The sequence below is a fragment of the Rousettus aegyptiacus genome, unplaced genomic scaffold, assembly GCF_014176215.1.
Source record: "Rousettus aegyptiacus isolate mRouAeg1 unplaced genomic scaffold, mRouAeg1.p scaffold_m13_p_7, whole genome shotgun sequence".
Classification (NCBI taxonomy): Eukaryota; Metazoa; Chordata; class Mammalia; order Chiroptera; family Pteropodidae; genus Rousettus; species Rousettus aegyptiacus.
In genome coordinates this window covers 36,275,548-36,289,027 of record NW_023416310.1, presented here as the reverse complement: position 1 = coordinate 36,289,027, position 13,480 = coordinate 36,275,548, and the positions used below count along the sequence as shown (strand labels likewise).

Below are 13,480 nucleotides of genomic sequence, written 5' to 3'. Positions count from 1 at the left end.
TGAGTAAAACTATTAGCTAGTTAAAGAAATTATTACTTCAATTTTAGTGGATATATTTAAATTGTGAACTCAGATCTCTTCACAGTAACAAAGAAACTAAACTTATTTATACTGATTCAAAATCTCTTTTCATATTTATTCAGATAAAGTTATTTTTTTTCACCTATGCAGTTGCCCCAAAGGAATTGTAGGAGTGGATTATCCAAATCTGAGGAAGGAAAAAAAATCAAGAAAGTATGTACAGAAAAAGGAATCCAGTCCTGATACAGAAGAAAAGATAAGAAAAGCCTTTCCTCCCGCCCTAAGGCAAACTATTTTTACTAGGATGACACCCAAGACTGAGGAGGAATAGTCATCTCGTAAACCTGGTCCAGCTGGTAGAGTACTGACTCTACAGTACCCATCTTTGCTGCCTGCGGTATAAGTTGGTAGAAACTTCCTGCTTATTGTCTAAAAGCAAGTAACCACAGCAGCAAATAAAACTTTAAGCCAAACAGAATGTAAGAAGCAGAAAAGCACAAAAGGAAAAAGGAGATTTCTACTAGATAAATAACTTATTATGTTGCCACTGGGGAAAAAAGATATCCAACTAATGCAAAGTTGTACTCCTTGCTGATTTCAATCAGTATATCCCTACCACGTAATAACCTGAAGGTTCCTTTCATATTATTTCACATGAACATAATCATGTGTTGACATATACTTGAAATACCCCACACTTGTCATTTGATAGCTACACAATGTTCTCTATAAAGTTCAAAGTCAGATTATATTGGAGGGCCTAAATCCAAAATCAATCAACTAGAAAGCTCTTGTAGATGGAAGTTAAACAAATAAATTGTCCTAGTTACCATGGAGGTCTCTTTACAGTAATCAATCAGCTAATTAATGAAACAAATATTTATTTTCTACTGTAAGCCAAGTCATTCTAGCTGGTGAAATTAAATGATGAAAACAGACATGGCATCTGCTTTTACAGTCTAGTGGAGAAATCAGAGATTCATCAAATACTTATACACAAGTGTAAAACTGTAATTATAATAAATGTTGAAGAGAGAGGTAGATGGTACTATAAGAATGTAGAATTCATATAAAAGGGAATGCTTGAGCAAGACTAGCTGGAGAGGTGGTGGAAGGCCAGATGAAAATCTAGTCAATAATTTCTAACAAAAGGTTTTAAAAACTTGAGATGTATTTAGAAGATAGGAAACACATAATTAGATTTGCATTCTGAACAGATTACTATAATGTGGCAAACAGACTGAAGGGGAACCACAGTAGATATTGACAGATAAATAAGAATTTAATTTTGATAGATCAAGGAAGAGGGGACTGTAGCGTGGACTACAGTATCGATGGTAAAAAAAAAAATGAACAGATTCCGGAGGTTTCAGAAACTGATAGGACTCAATGATGGAGGGAAAGGGATATAGTTTGGTAGATTATAGCTGATTGATCTATTGGGGCGTGAGAAGAATGGTCACTGAAAGTCATAGTGTTGGAAGTACAACAGTCTCATATCTTCACTTAAATTTCTGAAGAGAGGTCTGATGACCTGATAAGAAACACATTGTGCACATATATGATATCTACATTACTAGCATTTCTTTACTATTTATTAGGAACTTCCTCTGAGGAACCAAATGTTTCACTATCCATGTGGACCTGGTAGGGCTGCCTATCACAGTGTACCTACCCTCCCTTACATTCCAGAGTTGAGCATATGAACAAGCCTGACTAATGGGAATATATAAGCCCACTGGCCACAGTAACCAATTCAGAAATGGCAAAGTGTCCCCTGGGTCAAAAAGTCTTTCCTAGGATTTGATGTGAAAATGCTAAACAATACAAGATACACCATAAATGGTAAGGACACCAAAACGCTCAAAATAGTAATGATCATTTCTCTCTTGCTAAATAAAAATGAAGTCTGAAAATCAAATCCAACACTGAGGAAAGTAGGGTTAAGGCAGAATAAGAGAAAGAGCACTAGTGACATTGCTTAGGCTCTAGATCTATCCATACTCAAAGCCAGAAAAACCCTGTATTTATCAGTTATAGGAGTTTATAAACCCCCTTTTTGCTTAAATTCATTTGTATCTCTAACACTGGCAATCAAAGACTTACACAGAAGGCAACTGGAAAAACTAAAACATAATGGAGTCACGTAAAGAGTGTCAATAGACTAGCACACTAGATAAACCAAAATCCTCCCTCTATCAAATAAACAGCGTGCAGAATAAATCAAATTTTACAAACGTAGAGGTGATTTGATATCCAAAAAAAAAAAGGAAGCCAAAGACAAAGAGAACTCTAAAGACCAGAGGGAGATGATGTACATGAGCACTGACGTTCCAGGCCATGCTGCAGACCCAAAAAAGGTTGCCGAGTCTGGGTACCCAAGAATATGAGTGTTAAAATCCTCCTGGGAAAAGGACAAGTCCTTGGGCCTGCAAGAAGTAGAAATCTGAAGTTAAGTCAGAATTTTCAAAGTGCCATATCTTCAGCAGTGAGGGGTTATTACAAAGATAGGAAGATGGAGGAGGAGGAGAAAAGAATGAGAGAAAGAGAAAATGAACATAGATGAATAAATGAATGAATCCATCACTAATAAACACAGAAAGAAGTTAAAAGAAAAAAAAAAAAGACTTGTCTTGGCCTAGACTCTGAGTATTAGAAAAAAGAGAGTGTCTCCTGATAATTATCCCAAGCTGCCTTCAGGAATTTATACTCAAATTTATACCAGTGTGGTGCAGGAACTCAAAATCAGTAACTCAGAGAACCAGGCAGAGGCACAAAAAAAAAGAAAAAAAAAAAAAAAAGAAAAAAAAAAGATCTCCTTTAAGGAACACATTGGACACACAGGATTACCAGAGATAAAGCATAGCTAAAGATAAGTTAATAATCCACAACTACAAAACAAGAAGAACCAAACAAAAAGCATAAACTACAAGAAGCTTAGACCTCCCATATAGATTGAATATGCGCTTACAATAACAGAAACAAAGGTATCGATAACATAAGAAATAATGCAAAATGCTATATGAAGATAGGTGAACAAATTAGTCGTAATTTGAAAAGCATCAGAGATCTAAGAGATAGTTACCAAGAACAGGGAACACATCAGACTCCAAGAGGAAATCTGGGAGTGTGAATTTGCGATAGCCAAATATTGGAAACTACCCAAATACCTATCTTTGGTAGAATGTTTAACAAATTGTATTAAAGTCATAGTATGAAATACATTGCAGCAAAGTAAATGAATGAAATGCAAATACTGTAGCAATGTAGATTATCTTAAATACATACTGTGCAGTGAAAGAAACCGCATAAAACAGAATGCATACTTGGTTCTATTTATATAAATTTTAAAACCCAAACCCACAAATTACATTTGTTTAGGGATGCATATATACGTACAACACCTATAATGAAAGACAGTAAAATAAAGACTGTAAATAGTCTAGATAGCATTGTTACTACAAGAGAGGAAAAGGTGTTAGAGCTTCTATAGTGTTGGTTATTTTATGACATAGGACATACTTAAATGGGGATTGTGTTTTGGTTATACTTTTTTGATAAACTGTATGTTTATGTTGTATGCACGTTCCTATATATAAATATATGTAACACATACATAACTATTAATATTTAAAACCTATTAAGTAGACAAAATGGTAGATTAAATTGAGCCAGAAATAGAACTAGTGAACTGGACTGGATCTGAGGAAATAATACAGAATTCAGCAAACACAGATAAAGAGACATAAAATACAAAGAAGAGATTATGAAACACCAATAGGTGTCAGAAAAACAATTTTCTAACAAAAATTCCACAAGTAGAAAATAGAGAGAATGGAGGACAGACACTTTTGAATAATGTCTGATAAATAACTTTCTATATTTTTAGGTCACGATTGCTCAGATTTAAGAATAGCAAATATCCAGCAAGATAAATAAATCCATACTTCAGCATAATATACTCAAACTGTAGAAAATTAAAGACAAAGTTCTAACAAGCAACTCAACAAAAAAGATTACATACGAAAGACAGATGAAGTATCAACAGACTTCTGAATAGCAACAAGGGAATAAGTAAACAATTGGATAACATTATCTGCACGTGCTGAGAGAAAATAATAATCAATCTAGAATAAGGGGAACCGAAAACAATGAGAAAAATAATGTATAAGATAGGAATATGGTGACTAGAGTTAAAGTGTTGTAATGCCCATGTATCTATCCAGGAAAAAAGGAGTGATATTATTAGTTTCATAATCTTAAACCAAGAAGGTATGTTGAAAGTTTACAGGTAACTGCTAAAATAATAGAAATAAAATTCATAACTTCAAAAAAAAAAAAAACCAAAACTAAATAATCTAAATAATTTAATAGTAGACAGAAAAAGAATAGTTTTTTTAAAAAGACAAACAGTAAACTAAAATAGGAAATAGAAATAAATGAAAATACTTGAGTTTATCAATTTTTAACCACACTTTTTTCATAATTTAACATCTGAAATTTAAATGCATCTTATAACTGAAGACATTTTACAGTTGCTATTGGCCACATAGCAGTGATGACATTTGTCACTGCCTGTGCAGGTGCAAACTCAGTCCCAAATGTCTGTCTTCACTTCATTTGTTCACATACATTGCTGGCAGTATACATGTTAAGTTTAATTGTCATTTACAATGATTAGTGAAGCACAAAAATTAATTAACCAGCCCAAACAGAGAGGTGGTACATAAATTTTACATTAGTGAAAAAATGTTTGCTAAGATATAACTGCAACAACTGAGTGTTCTATGAATTCCAGATGTAAGACTATTTTTAAGGTACTGTGTCATAGCTTAATGGATTAGGAATTAGATATAAAGCAGGTCTTACATAAATACAAAATAAATGATTCAAGAAAAGATAATTATAAATTTTTAAGCATCTAATAGACTCAATACACATACACAAAATAGTAATGTATTTTATAATCAGTGGCATCTTAGATTTGAAAAATTATGACAGTAATCATAATAAATTTGAGTAGATTAAGTTCACTAGATAAGGAAAGAAACTGTAACACAGTTTAAAAATAAATAAATGTATACTATTTATGAGATACAACTAAAGCCTAGTGGTGCAGAGAAATCAAATAAAGAGGTAGGAAATAAATTAGCCAACACTAGTCAAAAGAAGGCTGAACTATATATTTTCAAAATTATATAAATCTTAAAATTATATAAAGAGTTATTAAAGCTAGTCCAACCTAACCATAAAAGGAATGATTCAACATAAAGACAAAAATGATGAACTTGAAACATGATAATGTATCTTCATAATATATAAATCAAAAGCCAGCATAATTATAAGAAAAAATAGGACAGTGATAAAAATGTGGAAGACTTTAACACAATTCCATAAAATGCAGGCAAGCAAAAATAAATGGAAAAACATAAGTTTTAACTAAAGACCACATAAAAACAATAGTAAAACAACTGAAGAACATACATTCTTTTCCAACTAACATAAAACATTCTATTAAACTGCCCATACCTATACCCAGAAAGCAGGTTTCATCAAATATCAAAGAGTAAGGATTATTAAAGCTACAATCTATGAACACATACCTGGTCCCTAGAAAGAAGAAATCACAATAGAGATTAGAAAATATATAAGACTGAACATTAAAAATATCATATTGATATTAGTTAGGATGCAGTTAATGTGCATATTTATTACTTGTTTTTCTGACAAAATTAAGCTTCACACAGGCAAAAATATTTTTTTATTTAGATGTGTCACAAACACCTAGAATAAAACCTCGTAGGCATTCATTATACATTTGATGAATAATTTAATGAACAGAAGCACTACAAAGGGTGAAATTTATAAGCATTAAAATCTTTATTTTAATGAAACTGAGTAGCGGCCAACATGATGACATAGGAGGCTCCTAAGCTCCCCTTCGCCCAAGGATACATTGAATGGACAGCCACACATGGAGCAATTCCCTCTGAAAGAGATTCAGAAACTAGTTGAGCAACTCCTACACATCAGACAAATGAGAAACTACACATATCCCAAGGGCTATTGACTGTGATTCGCAATACTGACAAGTCTTGGCACACTCTCAACTACTGGGTTTTACTTAGAACATAGTAGGGAGCTTGGACAATCATAAAAGTTTCATACACAATAGGAGTTTGGGAGGGGATGACTGATGAAGACCACTGCCTACAGAAGACCAGCGTCAGGTCTGGGAGAGGTGGCTATTTTATCTAACATTCAGAAGCCAACAAAGAGAGTCAAATGAAGAAATAATACAATATCTTCCAAACAAAAGAAGAAAATAAATCTCTAGAAACAGATCATGAAAAAGAGAAAAGTGATTTTAAAGTGGCAGTTTATTATAATGGTAACAAAGAAGATCAACAAAGTCAGGACAGCAATGCATGAACAAAATTAGATTTTAAATAAGAGATAAAAAATATTACAAATTATCAAACAGAAATTTTAGAGCTGAAGAACACAATAATTGAACCCCTCAAAAAATAATAAAGGGGTTCAACGGGAGATTAAATCAAGTAGAAAAAATGATTTGTAAACTCAAAAACAGGGTACTGGAATTCACACAATCAGAGGCGCAAAAACAAAAAAGAATGAAAAAGTGATTACAGCTTAAGGGATACATGGGATGCCATCGAGTAGATCAATATACATATTATAAAGGTCCTAAAAAGAGAAAAGTGAGAAAAGGGCATTTTATCCAGAGAAATAATGGCTAAAACTTTCCCTACTTGGGGAAAGAAACAGATATCCAGATCCAGGAAGCCTAGTACCAAACAAGATTAATCTGAAGAGACCCACGCTGAAATATTATTATTAAATCGTAAAAAAATTACAGACAAGGAGAGAATCTCAAAAAGAATAAGATAAAAAAGGCAAAAGATTAAAATGAATTAAGGACCTGAGCATAAGACCTGAAACAATAAAACGTATAGAAGAAAACATAGGAACTAAACTCAAGGGCCTTGAACTTAAAGCAGATTTTACGAATTTGACCTCAAAGGCAAGGGAAGTAAAAGCTAAAATGAATAGGACTACATCAAACTAAAAAGCTTCTGCTCAGCAAAAGAAATGGTCAACAAGGTAAACAGACAACCATCCAAATGGGAAAATATATTTGCAAGCCATGCCTTCGATAAGGGCCTAATATACAAAGAACTCATACAACTCGATAACAACATGAAAAAAAACAAATGATCCAATCAAAAAATGGGCAGAGGACCTGAACAGACACTTCTTCCTAGAGGACATACAAATGGCCAACAAATACATGAAAAGGTGCTCAACATCGCTAGCTATTAGGGAAATACAAATCAAAACCACTATGAGACACCATCTCACACCTGTTAGAACAGCTATAATCAATACGACAAGTAATGACAAAAGTTGGAGAGGACACGGAGAAAAAGGAACAGTGGATTTTTTAAGCAGAAACCTTGCAAGACAGAAAAAGAGCAGGAGGATATAATCAAAGTGCTGAAAGAAAAAAACTACTACCTAAAAAATCTCTACTGACAGTTCTTCAGAAATGACAGGGACATAAAGAGTTTCTCAAACAAAAGCTGAAAGAATTCATATCCACTAGGTCAGCCTTACAAGAAATATTAAAAGGCATTTTTAAGCAGAAATAAAAAGAATGCTAGTTTTTAAAATAAAAATATATGAAAGTAGTAAACTAGCTGGTAAAAGTAAATATACAGTTAAGTTCAAAATACATTACTACTGTAACAGTTGGTAAATTACTTAAAACTCTAGCACAAAGGTTAAAAACAAAAGTATTTTAAAAACTATAATTTTTTAAATGAATATACGGGACAGAAACACGTGAACTTTGAAAACCAAAATGTAGAGCTCTTTGTATATGTTCAAAGTTGTTATCAGCTTAAAACAGACTGTTTTATGTTTTTATAAGCCTCATGGTAACTACAAAACAAAAATTTATGGTACAAACACAAAAGATAAAGTAATCAAAGTATACCACTATGAAAAAGTCAAGTCACAAATGAAGAGAGCAAGAGGAAAAAAACAAAGGAACTAAAACAGCCAGAAAACAATTACAAAAATAGCACTAGTAAGACCATACTTATCAATAATTACTTTAAGTATAAATGTACTAATTTTCCAAATAAAAGAGTGGTTTAATAGATTAAAAAAAAAAAAAAAAAGACCCAGCTACATGATACCCACATGAGATTCACTTCAGCTTTAAAGATACAACGGAGACAAAAAGTTGAAAGAATGGAAAAAGATGTTCTATGCAAATGAAAATTAAGGAAAGCAGATGCTATATTTATCTTGGATAAAACAAACTTTAAACCAAAAACTAATGAGACAATAGCAAGACATTATTTCATTTATATATAATGATAAAGAGATCAGTTCATCAAGAAGATACAAATTACAAATATTTACACACCCACATAGGTGTACCTAAATACATAAAACTGATATTAATAGCCTGAAAGGGGAAACAGACAACAATACAATACTAGTAGAGTACTTTGATATCTTACTTTCAATGGTGGATAGATTAGACAGAAAAATAAAAATTAAAAAAAAAAAAAAAAAACAGACATTAAAGCACATTTTAGACAAGATAAAACTAATAGACATTTACGACCAGTCCATCTTACAGCAGTAGAATACATTCTTCTCAAGTGCACATGAAGCATTTTTCAGGAGAGATGATGTTAACAAGTCAACGAATTTAAAAAACTGAAATCACATCAAGTATCCTTTCCACCACAATGGTATTGAACTATGTATCAATTAGAAAAAAAAAAAACTTGAAAATTCAAGAAATATGTGGAGATTAAACATGCCCTTCAAACAACCAATGGCTGAATGTAGAAAAATAAAAAAAATAATTTGAGACAAATGAAAATGGAAATACAACATATTGGTTTTTATGAGATGCAACAAAAGCAGTTCTACACTAAAAAAAAAGAAATTCAAAATAAACAGGCTAACTGTCTACATCAAGGAACTAAGAAAGAAAAAAGAACAAAGGTCAAAGTTAATAGAAGGAAATAAAGATCAGAGTGAAAATAAGTGAAATAGACTAGAAAGATAATAGAAAAAAATCAAGCCATGGAAGGACACCAAGAAAATTACAGACCAATATGCATCATAAACATACATGTGACAATATTCAGAAAAATCTTAGCAAAATATTAGTACCTTAAAGGATCATACACCATGATCAAAGTGGGATTTATTCTTGAGATGCAAGGATGGTTCAACATATGTAAATTAATGTGGTATACCACATTAAGAAATCAAAGAACAACTGCAAAATCATCTCAATATGTACATAAAAAGCATTTGAAAAGGATCAACATTCTTTCATGATTAAAAATTCTCAAATAATTGAGTATAAAAGGAATATATCTCAACATAAATAAAGGCTAAAAGTGAGAAACCCAAACCCAACATCATACCCAACAGTGAAGAGCTTTTCATCTATGATCAAGAACAAGATACTTTTATTCAACACAGTAGTGTAAATCTTAGCCAGAGCAATGATGCAAGAAAAATAAGGGAATCCAAATTGGAAAGGAAGAAGTAAAATTATCTCTTTTTTGTGGATGACACAATATTATATAGAGAAAACCTTAAAGATTCTACCCCCAAAAAGTGTTAAAAAAAATACAATTATTAGGATACAAAATCAATGTACAAAAATCCGCTGAGTTTATATATATTAACAATGAACTATCAGTGAAATTAATAATCCTATTTGTAATAGCATCAAATTTCTTAGAAATAAATTTAACCAAGAATGTGAAATATCTGTACACTGAAAACCATCAAACATTGATAAACGAAATGGAAAGAGAGACAATAAATTGGAAGAATGGATCAAAGGAATTAACATTGTTAAACTACCTACACTACCCAATCTACCAATTCAATGCAATTCATACCAAAACTCCAATAGCACTTTTTTTTTTACAGAAATAAAAAAAAAATCCTACAATATCTAGGAAACCACAAAAGGTCCGAAATTGCTAGATCATTTTGATGAAGAAGAACAAGACCGGAGGCATCACACTTACTGATTTCAAAGTATAGCATAAAGCTACAGTAATCAAAACAGTATCATAATGGCATAAAAAGACACATAGGGTACAGAACAAAGAGCAAAGAAATAAATCCATGCATACCTGGCCAATTAATTTTTGACAAAGAAGCCAAGAACATACAATGGGGAAAGGAAAAACTCTTCAATCAGTGAATCTGGGAACACTGCATAGCCACAATCAAAATCATTAAAGTGAACCCTGTATTATATTGCACATAAAAAATCAACTCAAAATGAATTTAAAGACTGGACTGTAAGACCTAAAACCATAAAACCAAGAAGAAAATATATGGTATCACCATACGATATTCACCTTGGCAGTGACTGTTAGGATTTGATACCAAGAGTCAACAAAGCAAAAATTAACAAGTGGACTACATCAAACTAAATCTGAACAGCAAAGGAAACAATCAACAAAATGAAAAGACAACCTATAGAACAGGAGAAAATATTTACGAACTACACATCCAATGAGGGGTTAATATCAAAATATACAAAGAACACATAAAACTCAACAGCAAAAAAACAAACAAACAAAAACCACAACCCAATTTAAAAATGGTCAAAGAAGCTGAACAGACTTTTTCCCAAAGATATCCAAATAGCCAACAGGTACATGAAAAGGGCTTGCTATTACTAATAATCAGGGAAATGAAATTAAAACTACAATGAAATATCAACTAATACCTGTTAGCAAGGCTATTATTAAAAAGATGAGGTAACGAATTCTGGCAAGGACGTGGAGAAAAGGTAACTCTGTGCACATCTAATAGGAATGTAAACTGGTACAGACACTATGGAAAACAGTAGGGAGGTCCTTCAAGAAATTAAAAATAGGACTATCATATGATCCAGTAATCCCACTTCTGGGTATGTATGTATCTAAAGGAAAAAGAGTCATTATCTTGAAGATAATGCACTTTCATGTTCATTGCAGCATTATTCATAATTGCCAATGTATGGAAACAACCTAAGTGGCCATCAAAGGATGACCAAATAAAGAAAATGTAGTATATGTATCTGTGTGTGTGTATATATCAACACATGTATATATAATGAAATATTATTCAACCTTGAAGTTAATCCTGCATTTGTGACAACATGGAGGAAACTGGGAGGCATCACATAAAGTGAAATAAACCTGAAAAACAAGATAAATATTGCAATGGTATCACTTATATGTGGAATCTTAAAAAAAAAAAAAAAAAAGTCAAATGCAGAACTTGTAGCAACAAAAAATAGAATGGTGGTTGCCAGGGGCTTGGCAGTGAAAGGAAATAGAGATAGGCTGGTAAAAAGATACAATTTTCAGTTATAAGATAAATAATGTCTGAGGATCTAATCTATAACACAGTGACTATAGTAGGTAATACTGTATTGTACAATTAAAAATATTAAGAGTTGAACTTAAGTGTTCTCACCAAAAAGGAAAAAAAAAAAAGTAAATATGTGAGGTAATAAGATTTGTTAATTAAGTCAGTTATGGGAATCCTTTCACAGTGTATATGTATATCAAATCATTATGTTGTACACTTTAAATATTATAATTTTTGTCAACTGTACCTCAATAAAGAGGCTGCAAAAAATGCATAGGTATAAATCTAACAAAATATGTACAATACCTATATGAGAAAGACTATGAAAGTCTGATGAAAAACCAAAGATCTAAATATGTAGATATTCACTCTTCATAGGATGACTCATATTCTTAAGGAGTCAGTTCTACAAAACTTCATCTATAGATTTAATGTAATCCTATTCGAAATAGTAACAAGTAATTTTGTGGATATCAACAAACTGATTCTAAAGCTTATGTGGAAAGGCAAAAGATCCAGAAGAGTCAACACAATATTAAAGGAAAATGAAGTCAGAGGACTTATACTACCCAACTTCAACGGTTTCTATAAAGCTACAATAATTAAGACAGTGTGGTAGTTTCATAAGAACAGACACACAGATCAATGGATCAGAATAAAGAGCTTAGAAATAGAACCATACAAATATAGTCAACTGATCTTTACAAAGGAACAACAGCAATTCAATAGAGTAAGGGTACTCTTTTTAGCCAATAGCACTGGAACTGAACATCCGCTTGCAAAAAAATGAATGTAGACAATGACCTTACATAAATATTAACTCAAAATAGTTCAGAGACCTAAATATAAAACACAAAATTATAAAACATGTAGAAGAGATAGCATAAATGAAAATATAGGTGACCTAGGGTGATGGGTTTTTAAATACACCACCAAAAGTAGGATCTCTGAAAGAAAAAAATTGGTTAGTTGAAGTTCGTTAAGATTAAAAATTTTGCTCTGCAAAAGACACCATTAAGACAATGAAAAACCACCCACAATCCGGGTAAAAATATTTGCAAAACACATGTTATAATAAACAAGACTTGTATCCTAAATATACAAAGAACTCCTAAAACTCGACAATAAAAAAAATCAATAACCCACTTAAAAACAGGCCAAAATCTGGACACTTTCACAAAGAAGATATACAGATGGCAAGTAAGCATATGAAAAAAATGTTTAATATGTCATCAGGAAATTGCAATTTAAAACAATAAGATGCGATTACACATTTATTAGAACGGCTAAAATCTAAAACACTGACAAGAATGTGGAGCAACAGAAACTCTCATTGTTAGTGGAACTGCAAAATGGTATGGCCATCTTGGAAGACAATTAACAGTTTCTTACAAAGCTAAACATAGTTTTACAATATAATCCAGGAATTACACTCCTAGGTATTTACCCAAAGGAGTTCAAAACTATATACACACAGAAATCTACACAAGAATGTTTATATCAGCTTTATTAATAATTGCCAAAGACTGGAAACAACCCTAATACCATTCGACAGGCGAACAGAGAAGCAATTTGTGGTATATCCACACAATGGAATAATAGTCAGCAATTAAAAAAAAAAAATAGGCTACTATGCCATGAAAAAACACAGCAAACTTAAATGTATATTGCTTAGTGAAAGAAGCCAGTTTAAAATGGCCACATGAAATACAATTCTGGAAAAGGTAAAATTATAGAAACATCAAGACGACTGGTGGTTGCCAGGGGTTTAAGGGCAGAGGGCCGAAAGATGAATAGGTGGAACACAAAGAAATGCAGGACAGTGAAACTACTGTGGATACTTGACATTATGTATTTGTCAAAACTCATTAAACTGTACAACACAATGAGTGAACTCCAATGTAAACTATGGACTTTAGTTCATAATAATGGATCAATAATGGTTAATAAATTGTAACAAATGCACCACACTAATTCAAGACACCAATGACAAAGTTATACAAATGTTTAATCTGAT

At 32.0% G+C, this 13,480-nt stretch overlaps 1 protein-coding gene across 4 annotated transcripts in view; it reads right to left on the bottom strand.

The window, feature by feature from the left end:
- Positions 1 to 13,480, bottom strand: part of VRK2 (VRK serine/threonine kinase 2) — a 105,129-nt gene that overhangs the window by 71,537 nt on the left and 20,112 nt on the right. The window lies entirely within an intron of this gene.